We start from the raw sequence: 23888 nt of genomic DNA on the forward strand, positions 1-23888 counted from the left end.
GGAGGAAGCCACCTCCTCCTCTCTCCCCCCCTCCCGTCGCACACAGACTTCCCATCAGCCTCCACCACTCGCCGGGTGCTGGAGGAGCGGCCACATGCCAGGACCCCCCCCCGACCCGCCCCTCCGCCCCGCGGCTGCCCGGGCAGAGGGTTCCAGCAGCGAGGTGTCAGGCTCCAGTTGCTCCATCTTCTCACACTTAACAGGAGCAGGATAGTTTTCAAGTGTGTTTCCAGGATGTCACTTTTCAGCGCCTCACCCAACGCTGGCAATCTACAAGCACCTTTGCATATGTGTCCTCTCGGTATGTACCAGGAGTCAACAGCGAGAGTGCCCTCGTCTTTCACTGAGGTGGATTTGCCTTCTAGGGGTGCCCTTGTCTTTCACTGGGCGCAGGAGGTACCGAGACAGTTCAGCTCAGTCGCTGAAGTTTTCAGGTGCTTGTTAAACACCTCCACAGAGGATAGGAGTGCCTGTAAGACTGGTCAAGAACTAGAGAACTGGTCACCATGAAACTGGTTTGCCAGTGGAAATTCTAAGTCCCAGCTATTTCATGAAAGAGTTTTAAGTAATAGGATATCATTTGGGGTAAATAGCAAAGGCTGGTTGGTCTGTTGCTCAACTATTGTGACTGCAAACAAACTTTAATAGGTTGCTATCCTTTGTTCAGTGATTCATGACAACATATAGCATCACCCTACTTCCTCACTGCTGAGCACTCCAAAGGTGAAGTAATCAAGATTACCTGATCATCAGTTTCTGTTGACAAGGGAGAGAGAGGAAGTAACAAATTGTACCATTCTCTTAGTTACAAGCGTTTCCATGCTCTTGACAAAATGTCTATCTCTTCTTTGGATGCAACGTCTATCAGGTCAGACAACTGGATTCCCTTTTGAAAGTGATCCAAGTGCTTCTTTAGGACAATGCTGCTTTAGGAATAGCATCTCTCCTATTCTGTGCTATCTCTCAAACAATTTCAGAGGTCACAAAAGACAGGGACTTATACTAGAAAACCAAATTCATAAAAATGCACTGTCCATCTTCCCCACACTACCTTATTCTGCTCACTGGAAAGTCCTGCATCCAAGGAGCCAGAGAAAACATATTTGTTCTAAGATGACAAGAACTTTCCTATGAGACCAGGGTGTACAGACTGCATTATAGGTTTCCACCTTCTCTTTCCATATGCACATGGAAATGTGCTCCGAAATGTATACTCCCAAATGTCCTCTAATATCTATCTGATTTAAATGCATGCTTCAAAAGGCACATTTGGATCGTAAAAGCCTACTCATACAAAATCAAAGCTCTCCTTGTCTGTTGCATTTTCTATTTAATAGCAGAGAAAAGCTGGAAATAAATTGATCCTCTGAACAGTGCTTTGTGGATGACATTGATTGATAGTTAAATGTTTATAAGACCATGAAATGAGCACCCATGACAGTTTTTGTTGCACTGGAAACCTGCATCCTCCAGGAACAATAGATATCTTTTCTTTTTGGTTGTTGGGTTGGGGTTTTGTGTGCGTGTGTGTGTGTTGTTGAATTATTTATTAGGGGCAGGGTATGGGAGTGTCATATGCGATGGACTTTTACTCCTTCGAGATACACCAGAATATTTTAGTCTCTCAGTCTGAAATACTGAACATTATTAAACTTGTTAATTCCTATGTATTCCTAAGAGAGAAACAGATTGATCTTCTTATCAGGCTATGTTTACCTAGTCAATATTTACTTATCCTTACATGTAAATGTTGATCTTGTTAGGGCAATAAATTATCTCAGTTCTAATCCAGTTTCTTACATGAAACCCTTTTCTTCCCTGGGGTCCCTTTATGAGAAATGTCACAGGATATGTAGTGCCCATGACTATATTTTTTTCTCTTTTTCTCAAGCTGTGGTCTTGCATCCATTAAGTTCATTGTAAAGGAGAAACTAAGTGTTTTCCATGGATTCTTCCACTGTAGTAGCATATAATGGATGATGAACTTTTCTATTTCTTGCCCCAGGAAAATGGATATGAAACAGTTAATCCAGCAATCCTCTGCTATTGGAATTTGTCTCATTAGGCACAGCTATATTGGGAACTGTCAAAGTAAAGCATGTCAGGGAAAGATTTATGTCAAAGAGCAAAAGTGATCAAATAAAAAAGTGGAAGGTATTCTGCCACTCAGAGAAATGCAATGCCAGAAGCAGACTTCAAGGGAAGAGCAGGTTTGTGAGTCTCTGAAGTAGTTTGTGTTTTAGCATATGGAGGACAGGAGTACGTCTTTAGTGGGTAGCAAAGTGATGATGGACATTTCTGACCAGTTCCAGTCTTACAAAAAAGCCATTTAAGTCTGTAGAGACTTAAAGCTTTCCTTATAGCTGCCCAATTTCTAGTGCATAAAGTATGGTGAGAATGTGGAGAGCCATACACCATAACATGTGCAGGTGGACAGGGAGATGAGTTATTGTGGTAGGAAAAGAATATTTGCCTTCCTAACCTGAAAGGTGATTTGAGAAGATGGCAATGTCTGGGTGGATAGAAGTAGACACCTAGCACTGTTGCATTACCCATGCCCTGAGCTGAGTGAACAAGAGGGCCAGCCTGAAAGCCATGTTGATATCTGAACATCTTCCTATGCATAAGGTCATTTGCTCAAGAGCTCATGTGGTTTAAGTGCTATTCTCAATCAATGCATAAGAGTCTTTTTTTTTTTTTTTTTATTTCAGAATTTAGGAACTAAACACAAAGGATCTGGAGTACAGATCTGAGCTACTTTAAGAGCTTCGTTCTCTAAGCTCTTGGCTGAAACTGAGTTAAGAATTCACCCATCTCCTGTGCTTGGAAACACTGACACAGCATTTCAGACTGCTATGATTTTACAGATCTGGGAACTGAGGCACAGAATGAGGAGAAGTGTCATTTTCATGAAGACATCAAAAAGGCTTGAAGCCAAAGCACAGCTATTACCCACACCTTAACCAAAAAGACCACTAAGCAAAAACTAGGCAACAATTACCTTCTTGCATATGAAATAAATTGATAACTGTTTGACTGAAAACCTGAATGTAAGTACACTACCAAATTAGTAGCAAGGTCTATTAAAACTCCCACATCACACCTTTTCTTCTTTCCCACATTTTAGTCAATCACATTCTCCTCTCAGTTCCCTCATACAAGCCTTGCTTGTCTGCCTGTAAATAGAAATGAGCTTCAAAGCTCAGACTGCTGTTGTGAATATCTGTCTACACTGTTAAAAGGCAGTCCTCTCTTTGTTTTCAGGTCAGAGGCAAATTGATGTTGACTTGCTTTGATTTTCTTAGTCTAGACTGTGCTTGCAGCAACCTGAAATTAATTGATTTTCCTGTTGAAAGGTTTACTTACACCCCACAAAAAAGCCCAACATTGTGCCCAATCCTGCCAGTAGCTACTGCTCTGCCTATCCATTTCCATCCTTTCCTGGCAGGCACAGCTCTCGCTGGGGCAGATGGAGTATGTTCTCTGTTGGGAGAAGAGACGTCTCTGTAGCAATCACGGAATACCATCTGGGCACCCTTATGAATAGCTTGCATCTCAATATAATTTTTCTTGACGTTATTCAAACACCAATCTGGAAAATGTCATTCCCCTCCAATGCCTTGGTCAGTTCACCTAGCACTTACAGAAATGCCCCACTGAATCAGTAAGAAAAGATGTGGAAATGGAGGTTCTCCCCAAGCAGAGTCATCTCAAATAGCTTCCTCATGAAATGACCGATTATTCCTATGGCTATGGTTTTATTTGACTTGTGACAGCAAAGTCTGTGTCATGTTTATGTACATATTTAGTAAGACAAAAGAATTCTCTAAGTTCTAGAATGGTCTAAAACAAGTTCATGAGAACATCATTGATACTGTTCACTTACCTCCAAAGTGAGAGACCGATAGTCCGCCTGCATTGCAGGCACTGACAGGGTTCATGAGAGTTAAGAAAAAAAATAATGACAAGAGTGACTCAGGTCTTTGGACCAGTAGTTCTCTTCTGGGTGTCCATAAGCTCACCAGAGTACCTCCACACTGCCAGCAGCTCACAGCTAACACATGGACCCTCACTCAGCATCAGCATCATCACAGATTTTGTACATTAAATGAATGCCTAGTATATTTTGTAAAGATTAATCTTATTCCTCATCTTCTGCTCCTTCATTCCTGAAGTGTCCCAAGCTGTCCATCCACTCCAGGCCAGTTGCTCAGTGAACACTGAGCGAGGCACAGGGGTATGGAGGTCTCCTGGGATGCCCTCACAGACAGAGTACACATACTGATCAAATGCTGTGAGCATGGTAGCGGTCTTTCTTGAGATGTACGCTAGATGCACTTGTGCTAACTTTCCCAATTCATGGAGATGAAGTGACAAAATCCCTAATTAAAAACAATTACAATTAAAAGGACATTTTTTCTAATGGCAGGGTTTAGTGAAACACATAAGCGCTTTCCATTCTACATACATCCTTAGCTCACATTGGAAATAATGCATTTGAAGAGATGAAAAAAGGATTGAACACAGCCTGCTTCCCTGCCACTGTTGCAGAAGGAGGGAGGAAAGGGGTGAGGATCTGGGCATCTGCTCCCTACACCTCTCTGTCCCCCAAAAGTGCCATCCAAAAAAGCCAGACTTAAGGACTCTCAGGGCACTGCTGTCCCCCAAGAATATTATTCTCCAAACAGTGGCAATAACACATCGCTGGAACCACTTACCTGGAGATATGGAACGTAAAGACCCAGCAATTGCCATTCTGGGTTGGAGCAGGGAGCCAGGATCCAGCCTGAGACCCTGGGGCCTCCCCCAGAGGCAGGGGCAGGGGCAGGGGCTGGGGTGGGCACAGGGCCTCTCCCTGCCCCTGTGCCAGGCTGAATCCCAGCTTCCAAACCTCCCAAAAACTGGGCATCAGCCCTGACGTTTAACAGTGCTCCACAATGTTTTAGTGCTAATTAGAAGCAGCTAATTTGCTTGTCCCTCTGAACAGTCTCCCCTCACACTCGGTACCTTCTCATCCTTATGACATTAATTACCACAGCTCACTTAAACACTGCAAAAAATATTTCATTTGTTGTTTTTAAATTGCCTCTTATCCTGATGCTAAAAGCTGGGGGAAAAAAAAAGTTCTTCACTCTTCCCTAGTCCAGTGAGGCTTTCATGGATATTTACATTTCTCCCTTACTCATCTTCTTTCCAAGAGAAACAATCCCAGTCATCTGGTTCTCACATGGCTCCTTTAAACCTGGCTACTAGCCAATGAGTCCTACAGCCTAATTGCTTATAGCATATAGTTACCTATAGCATAGTGCAAAGAGATCCAGGCGTATCCTTTAGTCTTTGCTTAATGTCCCAGAAACTTTCTGGGGATACCTGAAATACCTGCTTTCATTTTAGCAATGACCATACACAGGTGTCTCAGCAGTCAGTATCCTTCAAGATCTATTTATTCCCTTGTATAAAAGACGTTATGGAGAGGATAGGGAGGATGTGTGGAGGTCTTAGACATGCTCCAGCAGTAAGTCAGTAGTTAGAGAGTGGCCTCAGCCTGTATTAGGCAATCTGACTCAGCCTGGATGAGGCAGGGAAAAAGACTCCCACTGTGGCTTCGTTGGTCTCAGTTGGCACCTCGGTCCCTTGCCTCCATCCATTCCCTCTGGTTTGGCCAGGCTAATTCTCTGCACAGCCTGAGCAGAGCTGTGGGCAGCCTTTGCAGTGCAGATGGCTCTTATCTCAGATGTTCTGTTGATAAGGCAGTTTTCGAACACCAAATTGCATGTTAATGCCAGTTAATGAATGTTCTTTTTACAGGCAAAGCAAACGTTTTCCTTCTATACTAAGAGAGAACAGGAGGAGGTAGCCTTTCAGGTATTAAATTGCCTGAGAGCATCAGCACAGAGCAGCTTGAGGAACAGCCACAGAATCTTAAATTACTGTTACTGGGCTTTTCCTCAGGAGCTCAGGTTTCTTTCCTGACCTATGCTTTTTCTTCTCAGGAGAGCAGGGGCTGCAGTGCCTGTCCTTGGGGAGCAGCAATTACCTTCCGCAGAGTAAGGGACAGCAGCACGAGGCGCCTTTAAATGCAGCAGAGCCTCTGCTGAGCCTGCCCCAGCCACATGCTCTGCAGACAAAATGGTCCAGACAGGTTCCTCTGCATTACAGGATGACCTCAAAGAAAAGCTGGGGGATCCTGAGGAAGCTCTCTGCCCCCGGGTTTGCTCTGTGTGGAGGGATGGGTTTGAGCTTCTACCACTGACCTTGAAGAGATCTCCTCTCCGTTTGTACTCAGCTGAGTTCAGACTCAACCTCTGCTTCTAACTGCTTGTGAGAATGTTTCAGGACAAACCACACTTTCTACTTTGCTGGGGAATAAGAAAAAAAAAATTTAAAAAAAGGAAGAAAAGCCTGACCATGCTTCTCTCTGTGTTTTTAGGATTTTTACTGAACCAATGTCTGCTGGCTCTCAACAGCTTTTTGTTTTATGGAGTCAGCTAGATAACCACAAACATGTTGTAATCCTTGTACGTGTTTCCTGCCACGTAAGAGGCAATTGCTCTCATGTGTAACCCCAGGGGAGCAGAAATGGAAGGGTTTCCCCCAGGCAGAGCAGATAAATGGGTACTACATTCACTTCGTATTTAAAGCTGCAGTGAGTACGTGACTTTCTGTACTGAGGGGAATGTTGCAGCTGTTTCGCTTGACATAGATTCATGTAGTGAGAAACTGGAAGTTTAAGGAGCAAATTTGTTATCTGCATTTCTAAACAAATTGTTCATTAAGAGCCTGAACGCAAGCATAGGCCAATAGAATGACTCTTGCTCTTTTCAGTGAGTCTTGGTTTGAGTCCTTGACCTGGCTTCCTTCCCTGAGTTCAGGATGCAGTTCCCAGAAGCAATGACATAATTTAAGTGTACTCAGACAAGCAGTAAAGGTACTAGTGAGGATGCTAGTTACAAGGGGAATAACCGCTGTTTGGAGGAAGTCTATTTAAAAAAAAAAAAAAAAAAAAAGAGACATATCAGTCAATCTTATTCATCACCAAAAATAAAGACAGGAAATCAGTTTGAATTCTGCATGTCTAACAGCAGACTCAACATTTTATTCCCTCTGAATATCAATTCAGAGCCACCAAAGACTGATCAGGTTTGCTTTGCTCAGCTGGAGATTTTTGTAGACCTAAGCCTGTGATAATATAAAAACCTTGGAGAGTGAAAGGCTCCAGAAAGTCTCCTGATTGCCCAGACAAATCCTGAGTAGAAGCAGGCTCCTAATTACTGAAGCTGCATCTCCTGGTGGCTGAGAAGAGTCAGTTCTCCTGGGTCACTCGGAGGGGAAATGCTGGCCATGTCAGCCAGTGCTTGTTAAGCCTGATAATTCCTCATTTGTGAGCAGACTATTTAACCCAATTTTTGGCAATGGTTGCAAAACATCCGATTAGATCCTTACTCTGGGTTTTCTGTACTCCTCCATGGAAGGATGCAAGCACCAGACAGCCCACCTATGGGTCTTGGGAGAATGGTCTGGCCCTTCTTCCTTTGGGAGGTTCTTGGGAAGGGGGATTCAGGACTTGATCTTCATGCAGTCATGTTTGCATGCAGGGAGTGTGAATTTGAACAGTAGAAGGGCAAACTCCTTGTAGGTATAGATATTGGAAACACCCTAATTTATATTGGAAGGCTAGAATTATTTATAACAGGTACTGCATTAGCGTGGCAAGTTTTGGTAGTGGGGAGGGGGAGTTCAGGGCTGGCTTCTGTGAGAAGCTGATAGAAGCTTCCCCTATATCTGATAGAGTCAATACCAGCCAGCTCCAAGATGGGCCTGCTGCTGGCCAAGGCTGAGCCCACCAGTGATGGTGGTAGCACCTTTGGGACAACATAGTTAAGAAGGAGGAAAAAAATCCCACAAACCTGTGCAATGGCAACTGCAGCCAGAGAGAGGAGTGAGAAGATGTGAAAGAAATCCCTGCAGACGCCAAGGTCAGTGAAGAAGGAGGGGGAGGAGGTGCTCTAGGTGCCGGAGAAGAGATTCCCCTGCAGCCCATGGAGAAGACCATGGTGAGGCAGGCTGTCCCCCTGCAGCCCATGGAGGTCCATGGTGTAGCAGATATCCACCTGCAGCCCATGGAGGACCCCATGCCGGAGCAGGTAGATGAACCTGAAGGAGGCTATGACTCCATGGGAAGCCCACACTGGAGCAGATTTGCTGGCAGGATTTGTGACCCCGTGGGGGACCCACACTGGAGCAATCTGTTCCTGAAGGTCTGCACCCCATGGAAGGGACCCATGCTGGAGCAGTTCGTGAAGAACTGCAGCCCAAGGACTCACACTGGAGAAGTTCATGGAGGACTGTCTCCCATGGGAGGGACCCCACACTGGAGCAGGGGAAGAGTGTGAGGAGTCCTCCCCCTCAGGAGGAAGGAGCAGTAGAGACAACGTGTGATGAAATGACCACAACCCCCATTCCCCATCCCCCTGTGCTGCTGGTGGGGACCTGGTGCCCAGCCTGGGTCAACCCACCATGGTTTCCAAAACCCCAGAGCAACACTTCATAGGTGGATCAGAGTGAGAGACCTGCTTTTGCTTTGAAAGGGATTGTCAGGCATCAGTGATGACTCTCCTCTTGCCTATACTGGCTTCGCATCACCTCTGTCCTTAGCAGCTTCAGTGCAGCTTTAACTTCTGCCTTGTGCCAGGATGGGGAGAGCTACGTATCAGTGCTCTTCTCAGCTGCTGCAAGAGCTGAGAAGGTAAATACTTCTGGCCCTCCCTTCAAGGATGCGTGAGGTCCTTGGCTTTCAGGAACCGCCTGCTCCTTTTCAACTTGCTTCACTTGGTGCCAAGTCATACAGTTGTTCCCTGTTGTCTTAAGAGATTCAATAACACAAGGCAAACAGGCAGCTAAGAAACACAGTTCATATAAAGTTGTATTTCATGAATAAATGAATTAATAGTTTCTGGTTTGAAGCAGGTTTCTCTGTGACGGGTTCACACGTGGCAGAGGTCAGTCAAAGATCTGCAGAACCGCCACATATAAAACAGTTCTGGTCAAAGGCAGTTGAGAAGGACATTTGTTGCTTGCCTGGGTCACTCCCAGGTTGTCCATCGGCTCAGGATCACCTCTGTAGAAACTCTCTGGAGGAGCAAAGCCTCTGAGGGCCACATCTCCACACAGCTGCCTCCATGGGATCTAGCACAAGGGATTATGTGTATTAGTTGTCAACAAATAAGCTTTCTTGCTGACCAATACTGCTACTGTGTTCACCTGGGAGCTGGAAGATCATGGTCTTCCCAGATGTCCCTTTACTTGTGAGGCAGGGCCCTTCTGCCATCAATTTTGTCCTTGCATGGACAAGGGGAATCTCTCAGCAGTTTTCATGAGAAAGGAGATTTCTTGCCTCCCACTGTTTTCTTTGTGTGATATGGGTCCTGCTGAAATAACATAAACCTAAGCTACATTTTATGACAGCTACAGCTTTCTCCAGCTCCTGCAGATGTGAGAGCCGGAAGCCCATGTGAAGGACCTGAACGTCCTTCCTCAGCCCCAGCACTACCACAGATGTACCATTACTCACTATCACTCTGGTCCATACACAAATGGCATCTGCTGCAGCTCAAATTCTCCTGCAAAACCTTAACAGGAACCTCCTCCTCCTTGAAGGGAACCATAACAAATCGGCACATCTGCCTGGGAACTCTTCCATGATTTCAGAGATTTATTTTGGCTTAACGCTATTGTTGATGTACACGTTGGCCAGTTTCTCTTTCCTTTGCTACATGGAGACGGTGCTCGTTGTCCATTTCAGTAGATTCATCCTGACAAAAACACATGCCTCTCTGACTTTGAAGAAGTGAAATATCCAACAGGTGATGCTACAGACTAAAAACTGGTATTTTAGGTGTCAGAGCAATAGAAACAACAATATATGTGGATGCAGATCTGACTTGCTTTGAATTTCTTGTGAAACATGGAGAAACAGCTGTAAACCTAGCAACGATAAAGACACCCCAGATCTTTGTGTAGAAACTGTCTGCAGGATCAGTGCCTCAGAGAGCAATTTAGCTCCCTCCTTGAAAATTCACTGGACAAAGTTTCGATATCTATTTTCATCATATTTTTAACAAATAAAACCAGGAGTGAAATGGGATATTTTTGTCAAGCATTTTTTAAAATATAAGAGCACTATTTCAAACCCTTTGAACTGAAAACAACTGTGGCTCATTGAAATATTTTGCAGAAACTCTTTTCCATATTTTGATCAGCTCTATTTATAACTGTGCTGAAGACCGTCTCTTACACCATCAACTGGTGTGTTTATAGCCATCTGGATCACAGGCTACTCATGTTTTTAACAACATGCTTATTGCATCTACTGATGATTTGTTAACCCTTTATAAACAGCAGGTACACACTGTACAATAGCCACAAAGAGGATTCGGATGTTTAGTCCTGACCTTCCCACCTCTGTTCCACACTCCTGGGTATCACAAGCACTCCAGTTTTATTCAATTTAATTTTATTTTAAAAGTTTAGATCTAAGTGCTGCAAATCATCAACCTTCTGGGGTTTATTCTTTGACTTAAGCAAAGAAATGAATTTTTCATATTCTGAGAGCAGCTTCATTAATTGGAAGAGGTGGGTAAGCAGAGGGGCCCATTGGAAATTCACACCATAATAGGGGAACCAAACACAGAACTCCCTCCTGCTCTACGCCAAAGATGCTATCAGAAAAAGCGGCAGCCCTGGTTGCCCTTGCAGTGGGCCTCAAGCACAGTGCAATTAGGGCAGCTGCGTGTATTCTGTGGTTAAAGAAAGCTCCCAGGGGACAACATATTGCTGTTTGATTGGAAGAGCACTCAATTGTCTAATGAAGCTGTTATCCTCTATTTAGCCAGACATGAGAAAAGGAAATCTTTATGTATCACTCCTATGTAACAAAAAAAGCTAATTAGAGAAGTCAGACCCTCAGGGGTAAAATAAAACCACCACAAAACAAGGCAGTGGTGGTAGTGAGTAAAAGTGAGCAGAAGTCTTGGCCTAGCTATGCCAGCTGCTCTGTTCACCCAGAGGCTGCACCCACCCTGTGCCTCACTTTGCCCCATCCACCCAGAGAAGGTCCTTCCCCATTTTTGAGGGGTATTGATATTTTCATTTTCATCTTCCATATTAGAAGTAACCCCTTAGCACCAGAAATTACTTTGGAATATGTTTACTAGTATTGTGACAAGCTCATCAAGTGAATAACGAGAAGCTTGATGTCTCATTTAACCTCATTTTTTGTTAAACTGGAACCCTCACATCCACTCCTGAGTTCACTAGGATTCACGTGGACTTTGGAAGGACTGAGAAACAGGCCCTTTGCTTCGGCAGGAGCAACAGGCTTTGCTTCAAAACCTTTAGATACATATTAGGTGCTTCAAGAAAATACAGGGCTCTTCCATATTATCAGGGTGACCTTGGATGGTGTTTCTATTCCTATTAACAACCTGGAATGACACTGCCGTTTTTCTTGTATGGATTAGTTTGAAACTTTTCTTTGGATCATTAGAGTTGAATGATGAGTTTGTACTCATGGGAAAGTTCATTTTGCAGTCACCAAATGCTTGCAGCCAATGGTCCTGCTACAGTGATAAATGAATGCTTAAAATAAAGAACTTTCCAAGACAGGCACACATCCAACAGCAAAGCCTCCATTTTACTGACAGAGACAAAGTTTTATGAAGTATTTTTAAAAACACACACACACCAGTATCAATCACACTGCGGTTATCTTAATTTCATACCTCCAATATACAATAATATTTTACTTCTGAACAAGAAATGAGAGGGCACAGGGTTTTATAGGAGATGTCTACTGAAGTGGGCAACAGGAAGGACTGGCTGATGGCTATGCCCAGCGCTATGGGAGGTTGTGTGATACCCAGGGATCGTGCTGCCCAAGGACCATGTCATCCACACTCCCTGAGATGCTGAGTGAGACCATCCAAACCTCTCTGTTCCTTTTAATAATGCCCATTATCTATGCTTTCTTTTCTCCTCTCCAGAATATCCTACCTGACATTTTATTTGCCTACTCCTTACTACCCACTCACTTTTCTTTAAAAATCACTGACCCAGTTCTTTGACTGTAATTCTGAAGGGCTTAATTGCATCCTGCATTTACTCTGAACACAATGTCCCCACACCATCCTCACCAACACCAGAGAAGTTTCATCTGCTTTAATGTGCAACTTGGGATGTTCAGCTTTACACGCTTGCCTGCTATAAGCATCCTCTCTAAACTACAGAAGGGTGGATGCAGAGACCCAGTATGGCTCATCCAAGCCTTTGTAGGAGGTCTGCAGTGTGAACAGGGACCCAGATCACAAATTCTTGAGCTCCAGACTCATCACCCTCTCCAAGAGGCTCCCCCAGACTCCACTGCCAGTCTGCCATCCGTCCTGCTGAATATCCATGTGCTTTTCTGCTGTGCTTTGGCTAAAAAGGGGATGTTTCAACAGCAGTCTCAGCACAGATCTTTGTTTTCTGCTTAATATTTCGTCCCCCCGTGTCTTCCTGCTAGGCTGCACCAAGGCCAGATTTCTTACTGTGAAAGCAGGGCACAGCTTCCTGTGCCAGCCCTTATCTTCATAAGAATTTCACATTGGAAATCTTGCTTGCTAGATCCCAGATGTTGCACATCTCCAGCACTGTTCATGAAACCTAACTTATTTTATGGAATTAGGTCTGCATTTGCCCCTGGTTACACTGCTTGAGCTGCAGATTGTAAAGATACCTGGAAGTCAGTCTGCTAACCTGATTCCCTCTACGGCCTGTGAAATAGCTGCCAGCAACACCAGAGCTGCACAGTCCCTCAAGACAAATATTCCCTCTTCCTAGTAATAGTCCAGGGAAAAACCTACTTACCTCATCACCCCATTGTCAGAAAATTGCCTTCTATTTTCTAGTGAATCACACAGCTCATTTTTCCTTTCCAGGAGTCAGTCACACAGACTTTGCCGCTGTTCACCTGCCAGCCAGCACCTCCTACAATTGCTGCCAGCAGCCAGACCAGGCAGCAGCGGCATCAGGCAGCAAATGGGTGTGAAGGCGTCAGGCGGCTCATTGCATAGTTTGGATCAAACCAGCACTAACTAAGCTGGCGATGAGTCAGATAATGGACATGCTTAAATTGGGGAAACATTTCAGCTCACAATAAAAGCTTGAGGACCTGGTTTCCATGCTCAGCTTTGCTATTTTCTTCCTGCATGACCACTGCGACACATTTAACAACTCTCTGCCTCAGCTTACTCCTTAGACAGAATCCCAGTGATACATTATGTCTTTGGAGAGGGCTCTGGGACCTAGGAATGAAAAATCCAAGAAAGCATTGATTATTCATGTTCTCTAATTTTCCCATTTTAAATGGATTCCTCATCCTGTCTTTTGGTCAAGAGATAAGGCAAACACATAAACAGTTTTAGTGGCAATTTTGGTACAACCAATTTTTCAGGGAGAGGTCACTTCAGTCCTGCAGGCTTGGCTCAAGCCAACACCTGAACTAAGAGGAGCTTTTCCTGCTTGTAATCAGCAGAACCCAGCTCCAATGGAAGAGAAAGAAGAGGAACACCTAAACTTTTAATGAGCTGTACTTTATCTCTTGTGCAGCCTAATTAACCTAACTACAGCCTCTGCATTCCAGCAAGCAGCTCTATCGCATTTCCACGGGACTCATGAAGCAGAAACCCTGCACACCTCTGGGAGGGCTCCTCAGCTGCAGTGAGTAAGCACAGCACCCCTGAGGTGGAGGGAGCTTTGCCAGAGGACTGCAGGTGAGGATCCACCCCTCTGGATTTTGAGGCTTGAGGACAGAGTTGGCTGGGAGGGGAGCGCAGAGCACTTTGATACATATCATCTTTGCCACTGCAGCCAGCCATCTGTTCTGAGTTTATTAAAAGTGATGTATTCTGCTGGGAGGATCAGGAAGCATCTGCTAGTGCATTTACATTCAAATCCTCACAGCAATCCCATCCATCCTCCTTTTTTAATTAATCAAACCCACTTTTTGGTGAAACCACATAGATAAATGCTTCCTCTGTAAATGGGAGCACATATTATGCTAATACCATTAAATGGCTAATACACACCAAAAACAATTTAGTGCAAGTAGCAGCGTCTATCTCAGGATTTAAGCAAGCTGTTCTGACAGAGATCATTCCTGTTTAAAGGGATCACCATCTAAACCTGGCTTATGCGGCAGCGCAGTTTTGCTGCTGCAGAATTGCTAATCAGCTGCTTGGGGCGAGAGTGAACCCTGAAGTGATGAACCGAAACACACGTGCTTTGGGAGCCCATCTGCACAGGCTGGAGGATGCTGAGGGACCCAAGTCCCCCCGAGCAGAGCAGTGGCCCAGGGAGTTTGGAGGCAGAAGCCGCGGAGCAAGTGTAAATCCTTTTTGGCTGGAGAGAGAGCAACAGGATGCTCTACCCTCATGGTAGCGCTGCTTCGCATTAGCATGGCTGCTTTGAAAAGGTGAAGAGCTGGAGCTGCTTCTCATCACAGCCAGATTCTCTGAAGGGTGTGGAGGGAAAAGGTGGTGCCAAGGCTGCTGGTCTCTCTGTTATCGCTGCTTGTCATGGGGTGCCTGTGGCAGGGATGACCACCCCTGCTGGAGCTGCTGCCTGCAGATGTTACCCCCGTGGTATTGTTTAGGTGCTCAGTGCTGCATGTGGTCAGCTCTCTGGGTTTCCCCAGCAAGTTCAAAGCTGGGCTGCAGCAGCAGAGAAGGTCTCCTGAGGCACCACCAGCCAGGGCAGAGTGTCATTTGCTCAGTGGGTGGGAATCCCTGTTGCAGATCATACTTAGCTCTTGGTACAAAAACCTCTCCTAGGGGTTTCAGGATCTCAGCATCCTCCTGTCCAGAGAGCATCTCCTGTGTATGGGGAAAGGTGTCTGAATAAAATGCAGTGGGAGCTGTTGGCAGAAGCTGCCACAAGACAAGCTTGCAGTAATCTCCAAACCAGGGTGGTTGGTGGATCTCCAGGGACTGTCAGCACCCCCTTTCACCCAGACAGCAGGAAGAAAGTCCCTTGTAGGTCCCAGTCTGTGCCCAGGGATCACGCCTGGCTCACCTCTTGGTTGGTGGAAAGGCTCTTCCAAATTAACCCTGAGGCACTGGTGGCCTGTCTGTGCTTTTCCTGGGTGCCTCAAACAGCTCTAGCTTTTCCTAGTGAAGACATCATGTGCCCAGCACTTCATGGTGGCTCCAGCCCACTCTCCCCGTGATCTGGGGGGACACAGCCAGCCTCCAGCCTGTGGTTTGAGGGACCAGCCAGAACTGCTCCCACCCTCACATCTTTCTTTCCAGGTTGTGAGTCATGATGCCAAGAATTTGTCTGCAGCCATTGTCCATAGTGCCTTTGTAACCAGGCCCTCCAAAAGAGTGAGGGGGTTTTGCTGTGCAGAGAAAGGGATTGACCTTCCCCACTGCCCTGCAAAAGGGATCAATAATGTCAATTTTTCAGCGCAGGGAAGGCACTGAATCATAGAATCATAGAATCATAGAATGGTTTGGCCTTAAAGACCTTAAAGATCATCTAGTTCCAACCCCTCTGCCATGGGCAGGGGCACCTTCCACTAGACGATGTTGCTCAAAAAAACCCCAAAAACAACTGTGGTGCTCAATGGTGAGAAAAGCAGTCCTTGGGGCTGTGGGAGTGAATTAGTGCTTGTGATATAATCTCATCTCTCACTTACATGGAGCATAAGGGGCAGAGGGCATTTCTGTGTGCTTGGGAACTATGGCCAAAGGGAGTATGGCAAACAAGGGAGTCGCAGCCGCCTAAGCCAGAGCACTCTGTGAGCCCTCAGGGAGCCATAACTTGCTTTTTTCTTTCTATTATTGAGGTTGAATATTTTTTAACTTACGTTCTTTAATTGCAAATGTTGTTGATGAATTTGGAAGCCTGTGGTCCAGAGACTGGGCAAACAGCATTTGGGTAACTAATGGTTGTTGGCCTGGTAGTAACTGTGGAACAAATAAATATGTGCATGAAATGATATTTAGCAATTACAGGGCTGGAAATAGAATTAGTAACAAAAAGCGTGATTTAAAGAGTGATGGGTCTTGTCAGGCTCAGACCAGACAACAAGAGATGTGCTGATAAGGATGACTGTCATGCACCTTCCTCGGTGCCTCTCCAGAAGGGACTCGCTCTCCACAGCACATTTTGATTGAACGAATTGTTCTGTGAGCAGCAGAGTTTACAAACCCTGAGGTTTTCTAGTGCCCTCTGACAGCCCCACCATGGGGGTCTTCACTTCAGAGTTTTTGTCATTGATGATGTGAGCGGTCCAAATGCTTCTACAGCAGCTGCCAGCGCAGGAGCCTGTGCAGCATCAGTGTGCTGCAAGAGCCAGCCTTCTGCAGGCACCAACCTCTGGCTTACCCCTGGGTTCCTGCAGATGAATGAGACTCAGGAACATGCTGGGTGACACCTGGGTGCTGGGGATCTTCCCAAATCAGTTTTCTAATGCTACCTTTTGTGGGAACTGTGTTTTCAATTTTGCTGTCTTTGAACTGAAACCTCTGCTGGAATAAAACTTGCAGGTTTTCGTCTGAGTCTTGTCCAGTAGGTGAAGCCAGGCACGCAGCTTTTCTCAGTGAAACCCCACTGCAAACTGAATTCTAGGCAGTGCTTTCAACCAGAGCTGCCAGAGACAGTCTGGGGATGAACAGTCCCCAGACTCCAGGGGAGCCCCTCTTGGCAGTTCTAAACCAGTATTTCCTTGGTAAGACAGCTCACAGCATCACAAACCCACAGTGTCTACTGTACTCCTATGTTTATTACCAAGAGTCCTTGTGTCTTCCATAATTCATTTCTTGTAGCCAACTACTTCTTCCCTTATTAAATAAACATAGGTTTCCTTTGGTCAGCGTTATGTATTTGAGTTTATCCAGCAATGCATATTTGAAGTCAGTTATGTATCAAAATAAGGAGGAAAGGAGGGATTGCTTTTTAACCAAAGGGATTTAGCTTTTGAGTTTCTTTGTAAATTCAGCAGAGGATAAAATTAGCCAATAGCTGTCTTAAGCAAAAGCACTACAGGGCTAAATCCCTTGTTTGGAGAAGACTTCACTCCCCCCATGCAGATATCTGGATCTTTCTGTCTCTCTGACCATCTCTTCCTGAGGACTGTCCACTTGTTGGTTCCCATCATGATAAGCACAAGACCTGTATGTGGTGAAAGGGCCACTCACATAAGACTGTTGCAGCTACTCCAGCTGGACTTTCCCCAGGCTGCTGTGCCTAGAGACCAAAAATGTAACAGTTCCCTAAAAGAAGGGAGCTTTACCGTAAGAACGGAAGTCTCTAAGAAATCCCTTACCGCTTGAGCAAAGGATCCTCTGCCCAAGCCTCCTGCCTCCATCCTGCCTGGCAGGGTGAGCCATGAGGGAGGTGATCTTGCCCTCATGGGGCTCAGCCCTGGCACTCGGGTTGTGCTGACCCAACTGCAGGAGTCTCGACTGCAGAGTTTGTGACAGAGGGAGGCTGACCTTTTGCTGCCCTGCTAATTTAAAAGCAACCCCAAAACCACAGTGGCAGTAGATGTTATTCAGGAAAAGCAGCTGCTCCTCTAGCATCTTCGTCTGATGCATTAGGGATGGCAGATGGAACACCCCTAACATTATCTTCTCTTTTTGCCATGTCAATATCTGTGTCCTGCTGTCCCTGGATTTACCCGGTCCTTTTTTGACCCTGCGCTGGTCCTGTCTGCCTCTGCCAGCTGCCATGGCAGCAAGCTCAAGAGTTCACAGCCTGCTGTGCAGAGAACTACCTTACTGACTCTAATGCAGTTTCTCACTGGTTACCTACAGATCCCCAGCTTCTGGTGCCACAGGATATGGGAATATCAATTCTGCATTCACCCTATCCTCCACCTTCATAATTTTGTGAATCCTGCTAATATCGTCCCATATTCTTCTTTTCTCTAAAATGATGTGTCCCAACCTTTGTGTTTCTGCCTCTTTCAGATGCTCCATCCCACTGATCATTTCATGGTTTAGGTTATTTTTCCCCTAGCTGCATTACCTGCTGTATATCCACTACAGCTCCTTCTCCACCTTCTTGTCCATTCACCAGCTCTATGAGGTTCCTCTGAAGTCCCCTGCCATCAGCATGACATTGGACTACCCAAAACAGCTTAGTTATCACCTGCAAACCTGGTTTGCAACCCATGGCTGTTTCACCTTTTGTCATATCTGCATGCACCTCCTTTGGGTTCTTGTTTCAGCCTTTCCTCATCAACTCTTTAACAATATCTTTGCAGCAGCTTGCGATGCAACTCTGTACACCTGGGCAAAACAAAATCAGTGAGGGAAGCAGAGCAGCTCCAGAAGACCCCTGCACTGCAGCGATTTGCCCCCTTCTTCAAGAAGTGGTGAGCTCTGAGTGAAAGCACAAGCAGAGGGGCATGTTCAGAGTCCATGATCCCTTTAAAACCCTCTACCACAGGTAACTTTTAATCTGGCTCTGTTTCTACAGACCCTTGAGGTTATTAGGGAAGCAGAAAAATTCAAGTTTTTCAGGCAAAACCTGCCTGTATTTGAGTGGGTAGTTGCAGTGTCTGCCTGTGGATGCCGCTGATGCCCATTTGGGATCGCCTGGGCAGCTGCTTGTGCTTTTCCCCTCGTGACACAACATAGCCTGTCGTGGGAAAAGGCAGGAGAAGTGGCTTCGGCTTGTTGTGGTTATTGAACATGCCCTTGATTAAAAGGGAGAAAACTTCCATTTCTTACAAACAAAGCACATCTGCTGGAGCTGAAACCTTCCTTCAAAGGCTGTGAGAAGATTAAGTGCTGCAGAAGAAAAAAATATGCTTTTTGTGTAACAGGAACATTCTTGTAGCATCGAGGCGCTCCAAACGGAGAGCCGGTGCCTGCTTCACCTTCCAATTAATGACCTCTGAATAATTAGCAGAATAATCTTTTTAGAAATGCTCCAGTAGCAGTGCCTCTGATTGTCAGATAAACAACCTCCTGGAGGGGGAAAAAGCTGGCAGTGATGAACAGCTGGTTGAGGGAGCAGCAAGGTTACGGGCAGTCATTAAGCTGGGAGAACATTCATCAGCCCATTCAAAGGGTCCAACAAGTCAGAGCCATTTCACAGGGCAGGCTAATTGAAGAAAACTGTCTATTAGGAGAGTGAACAGAGATCGTTACACTCTGAAGTCTGGTGTTAACACCCACTGTGGATTCAGTCTTGCAAACAGTAAAACAATTGTTTTCCCTTGACAATCACTTACTGTTAAATCCTGGGTACCTTGTCCTTCCCCCAAGCTTTAGCCTCTGGGTGGGAATTTATCAGGAGCAGCGGCAGAACACTCTGACCATGGGCACACCTGCTGTGCCCTCTTCATCGTTCCCATCACCTTTTTGCTTCTCAGTTCAGTGCCAATTATTATGCTTCCAGAAGAATTTTATTCAGGACTGCAAACTAAAAAGACACCCTAGGGTAGCAGGCAGGACTAAGGTTGATGTGGCTCTGAAAATGATTTCTAATACAATAATTCTTCAAGCTATGTCTGAAAGAAAATGACAAAAGAAGCAGCATGTTATTGCAGCCGAGGACTGAGAGCGTATTGGATTTTTACTGCTTGTGCACCCCTGGTGTGTGAGCAAATTTCGAGAAAATACCACCTGATGCAGCTGTGGGGATCAGAGGAAGGTGAAAGATTCGCTCCAAGCTCATTGAGATCTCTCCTGTTGGCAGCAACATGGTTTCATATCACACAACTTCACCCTGATTTTAACAAGATTGACTCACAGAAGCATCAGGCTGAAGGGATCTCAAAGACCATTGAACCTGTCCATGATTTCAGGGTGGATTAGGTACTGCAGGACCTTCCTGCCAGAGGAGGTACCCTAGCCACACTTGACAGCTGCATGGCTAACGAACACAAGAAGTCTTCCACTCAGCAGGACCTTACACTCAAAAGAGTTTGTCTGAATGTTTAGCTATCCTTGTGTTTTGAAAGTTGAATTCTCAGTTTTCTCCTAATTTCTATCTTGTTTGCTTTGGATGAGCTTGTCCAGCGTGGGATATGGAGAACTGCTGACCACTGCTTGCTCTGTGGCTATCCTGTGCAGCTGTAAGATTGCTATCCTATTTCCCCAGCCTGCTCTCCAAGCCTCTCCCCACACTCATGTATTTTCCAAACTTCTTCTCACTTGTGTTGCTGTGTCCTGGGTCTTTCCCATCTCCTCTGTCTTCCACAAAGCGTGGTTCCCAAGACTGAAGGCAGCAGCTCCAGCCAAAGCCTTTTACAACAGCCGCGTAACCACCACTATGTCTTACAGAGAAGCAAATGAAAGACATTAGCAAGGAAGCTCCTGGGTCACCCAGCCTGGGCCCTTGCTCTTGCAGCCACCTCTAATAATTGCTCATTTCCATCTTGAACCTAGTAAGGATTTCCTGACCTATTCACACCTATTAGAAATATGTTTCAGAATTTCGTGCTCTGATACAGATACTATTCTGATTTCCAGAACAAGTGTTTTCATAGTTAGTTTAAACCCATTTCTTATTTTTTGCAGTAGCTGCACGGCATCCCCTCTTACCCAGTTTGTTGCTACTTGAATGTTCTTTGTGGATCCTTATGTAGTTGTGCATTGATCTCCCTTTTCTGCTTCCTGTACTTTGCTCTTTACCTTGGTCAATTTTTGTCTTGAGGATTTCAGAACACTTTTCTTAGTCATCAAGGGAATTTTGAATTACAAACCTGTCTTCCAAATGTCTTGCAAGCTCTAACGGCTTGGCTTTTTTCAGACATCTTACAACTGCACTCCCTTCCCCATCATCCAAACAGTTCTTTCATGCACTGGTCAGACATGAGCTGAGCACACATTCCCTGGGTCTTACAGTGCTCTGGCCCACCTTTTACTCTTGCAGTTCGTCAGGTAGCTGGGCCCTTTTCTCACAGTTAAGTTTAGACCATGTTTCCCTGGTGCACACCTGAGCACATTCTGTAGAAAAGTGTTGAAACTCTTCTTAGAATTAGGTTTGTTTCCCTTGACCACTAGACCAAAGAAGAAAAAAATAAATGGATTGACACAGTTTACTCTTGACTAATCCCTGCAGTGTGTTTCATATCAACTGACTAACCTGTGGCTGATTATAAATTGAGAGTTTCTTAATTTGTTCCGGCAATCTTTCCAAGAATTAAAGTTAGGCAGATTGATTTAAATTCCTTGGCTTTCCCTGCCAGGCATGTACTAAGCGCTCCCTTGCTATTCCTCTCCTGTCTCTCTTATTCCCCAGCTACTCAAAAGCAACTGCTAATAGCTTGGAAATGGCTTTGGATGGGTTCTTAAGCTCTTGCAGATGAATTTTGTCTGGTTCTGCAGGCTGGAACCCATCTCTCTAATCTAAATATTCTTAAGCTCTTCTTTCCTTATTCCACTCCATGGCTCCAATCCTCTTGTTATATGTTTCACTTGTGTTCAACATCTGGTTATAATCAACATTTCTAGGAAGTTTGAAGTAGAAAATGACAGTGAATGTTTCAGCCTCTCCTGAATCATTACCTCTCCAGAACACAACCACTTTTCTTTTTCTTTGTAGACTGTGATGCCATTAACCCTTTCTCTATGGCTTCTTCAGATCTCCTGTCAGGTCTTAAGAAAGGTGTGATATTAATGTTGTGCGATAGAAATCCCATTATTTTATTAACAGAAACAATTCAGGAAAAGCCACAACAGTCTGAAGGTCTGCCTCTGCTAATGCAGCTCATCTCCCTGTTCGTAGGCTCAGAGCTATATGTAGACATGATTTAGGTGAGGTGCGTAGTTTGGTGTTTCATGTTATACACTGGGCCCAGAATGAAACTCAGAAGATAGAGATAGGATCCTGATGTAATGTATGGGGTGGGGGTTAGCTGTCTAAGATGGGGATGTAAAGCTTTGTCAAGAGACTCATCCCTGAGTCAGCTTGGGCACCTGACTTAGGACAAGGAGGACCCTTTACCCGTCTGGGCCTCAGACCCTGCATCATCTCTTCAAGGAAGGTACCTACTTCTAAAAAGGACTGAGCAAGAATCACAATTTCATGTTAAAAACAGGAGACAGCAAGGTAGTTGTAGCGTAGTGCCTCTTTCCTACCGGGCCAGTATTTAGAGTACTTCCCCATCAAAAAAAAAAAACAAACCAAAAAACCCCAAGACCAAACCAAACCAAACCAACAACAAAAAAACCCAACAAATGAAAGCAGTGTTTTAATGCTTCCCTTAGTTTGATAGACTTCAAAGCCATGACTCTCACCCTCTTGAGAGTCTCCTGGCCACAGGAGGCCAGGGACGCTCCAGTCTCACCTTTCCCTGAGCAGTCACTGATGCAATTGGATCCTGAGTGAATGAGAGCGAGGGAGAATGTACTCTTAGCCTGCTCTCTAGGGCACTTGGATGGGAGAAGTGAGCCTGACCCTCCTCAGCTTATGAACAAGACTGTGGCTGCTTCAAGCTATGACACAGAGGATGGATATGATCTTCTGAACCAGGCTCCTGAGAGCACTGGTTTGGGATTTCACTACTTCAGAGAAAGGTGTCAGTCTCAGTGGCCTAAATCAGGAACAGGAGCTCCTCAAGCACTTGAGAGTCAAAACAGAAGCCACCTCCAGGCCTCATTCAGGTCTAATGCCTAAAAGAAACTTGTGTCCCATGCATAGTAAGACACCAGATGGCTTGGCGATGAGTTACATTTCTTTGCAGGAATACCACCACAGAGGTTATTTAACACAAGGAAGTTGATTTCACACTTTTACTTGTTTTATTTTACTCTATGGTAAAATTAAAGAGGGACAAAAGCACATATATGCATATGTGTATATATGGGTGAATTGTGGAAGATCAAAAATATGAGACAATTTGAGTTCAAAAGTGACTCGAGGAACCCTGAGAACTGATGATGTGCAAGTGTGTGTGCATGTGTGCAGGGTAGAAGGGAAGGAGACAAGAAGAGGTGGCTTGAGCTGCCTTCATGCCAAGTGTGTAATCTATAGTACTAGTTTATCATGTATGGACCCTCTAGAGCATCAACAGCAACCTAGAACCTGGGATGTGGAGTGGATATAAGTGCAATAAATAAGTCTTAGGGCTTAGAAAACATTGCCAGTTACAAAAATGTTGGGTTTAGCAGCCAGGTCATGTGACTTCGAAAGAATTTGTTCATGGAGGAATGGGGCAGGTGTATAAATTCAGAGAAGCTCCTGCAGAGGGAGAAAGACTATGTGTATTACATATGTATTGGGAAGGATTTAAAAACAAGAAGAGGAGTTAGAAGGCTCTGCTGCTCTTCACTGTGGCAGATATGAGTATAGGTTCACAGATGTTCAGGGAAAATCACTCTGGGAAGAAGCAGTGACTAGGTGAGTCATTCCTCCAGGTCCTACAGCTGAGATGCATCAAGGTAGCTGGGTGACAGGCAAAAAGGAAACTTGATTTTATATCTGATCGTATTACCAGGAACCCAAGACTTGAGCCCAATCTGGTGCTGCAATCTGCTGGTTCACACCACTCTGGTAACCATGTTTTTGATCATGGTGGAGGCTCTTACCTTCCCGTATGGCTTGTAATACTTCTTTACCTTCCAGCTTGCCTACGTGAAAGCAAAGCACGTTACTTCTGTGGAGGTAACAAGACCAATTTAAGCAGGTGAGTACAACAAACCCCCTCTCCCCTGGGGCCTAAAGCCTGGGTCCTGAGCACATCCACATCACGAGGGTCCCAGTGGGAGCTGGTGTGGTTTCTGGGCAGAGGCACGCCAGCAGTTCCCCTGGTGAGAAGCAGGCATGGAAAGGCAGGTGTCAGCTCCGCGTATATTCTGTCGCCAAGCTTCACACCAGGATTTTGAAGCCAT

General features: G+C 45.2%; 1 protein-coding gene across 1 annotated transcript in view; it reads right to left on the reverse strand.

The window, feature by feature from the left end:
- The window catches only part of SLC24A4 (solute carrier family 24 member 4), a 410963-nt gene that overhangs the window by 117082 nt on the left and 269993 nt on the right, over positions 1 to 23888 (reverse strand). The window lies entirely within an intron of this gene.

Source organism: Balearica regulorum, chromosome 5, assembly GCF_011004875.1.
Source record: "Balearica regulorum gibbericeps isolate bBalReg1 chromosome 5, bBalReg1.pri, whole genome shotgun sequence".
NCBI classification, from domain to species: domain Eukaryota; kingdom Metazoa; phylum Chordata; class Aves; order Gruiformes; family Gruidae; genus Balearica; species Balearica regulorum.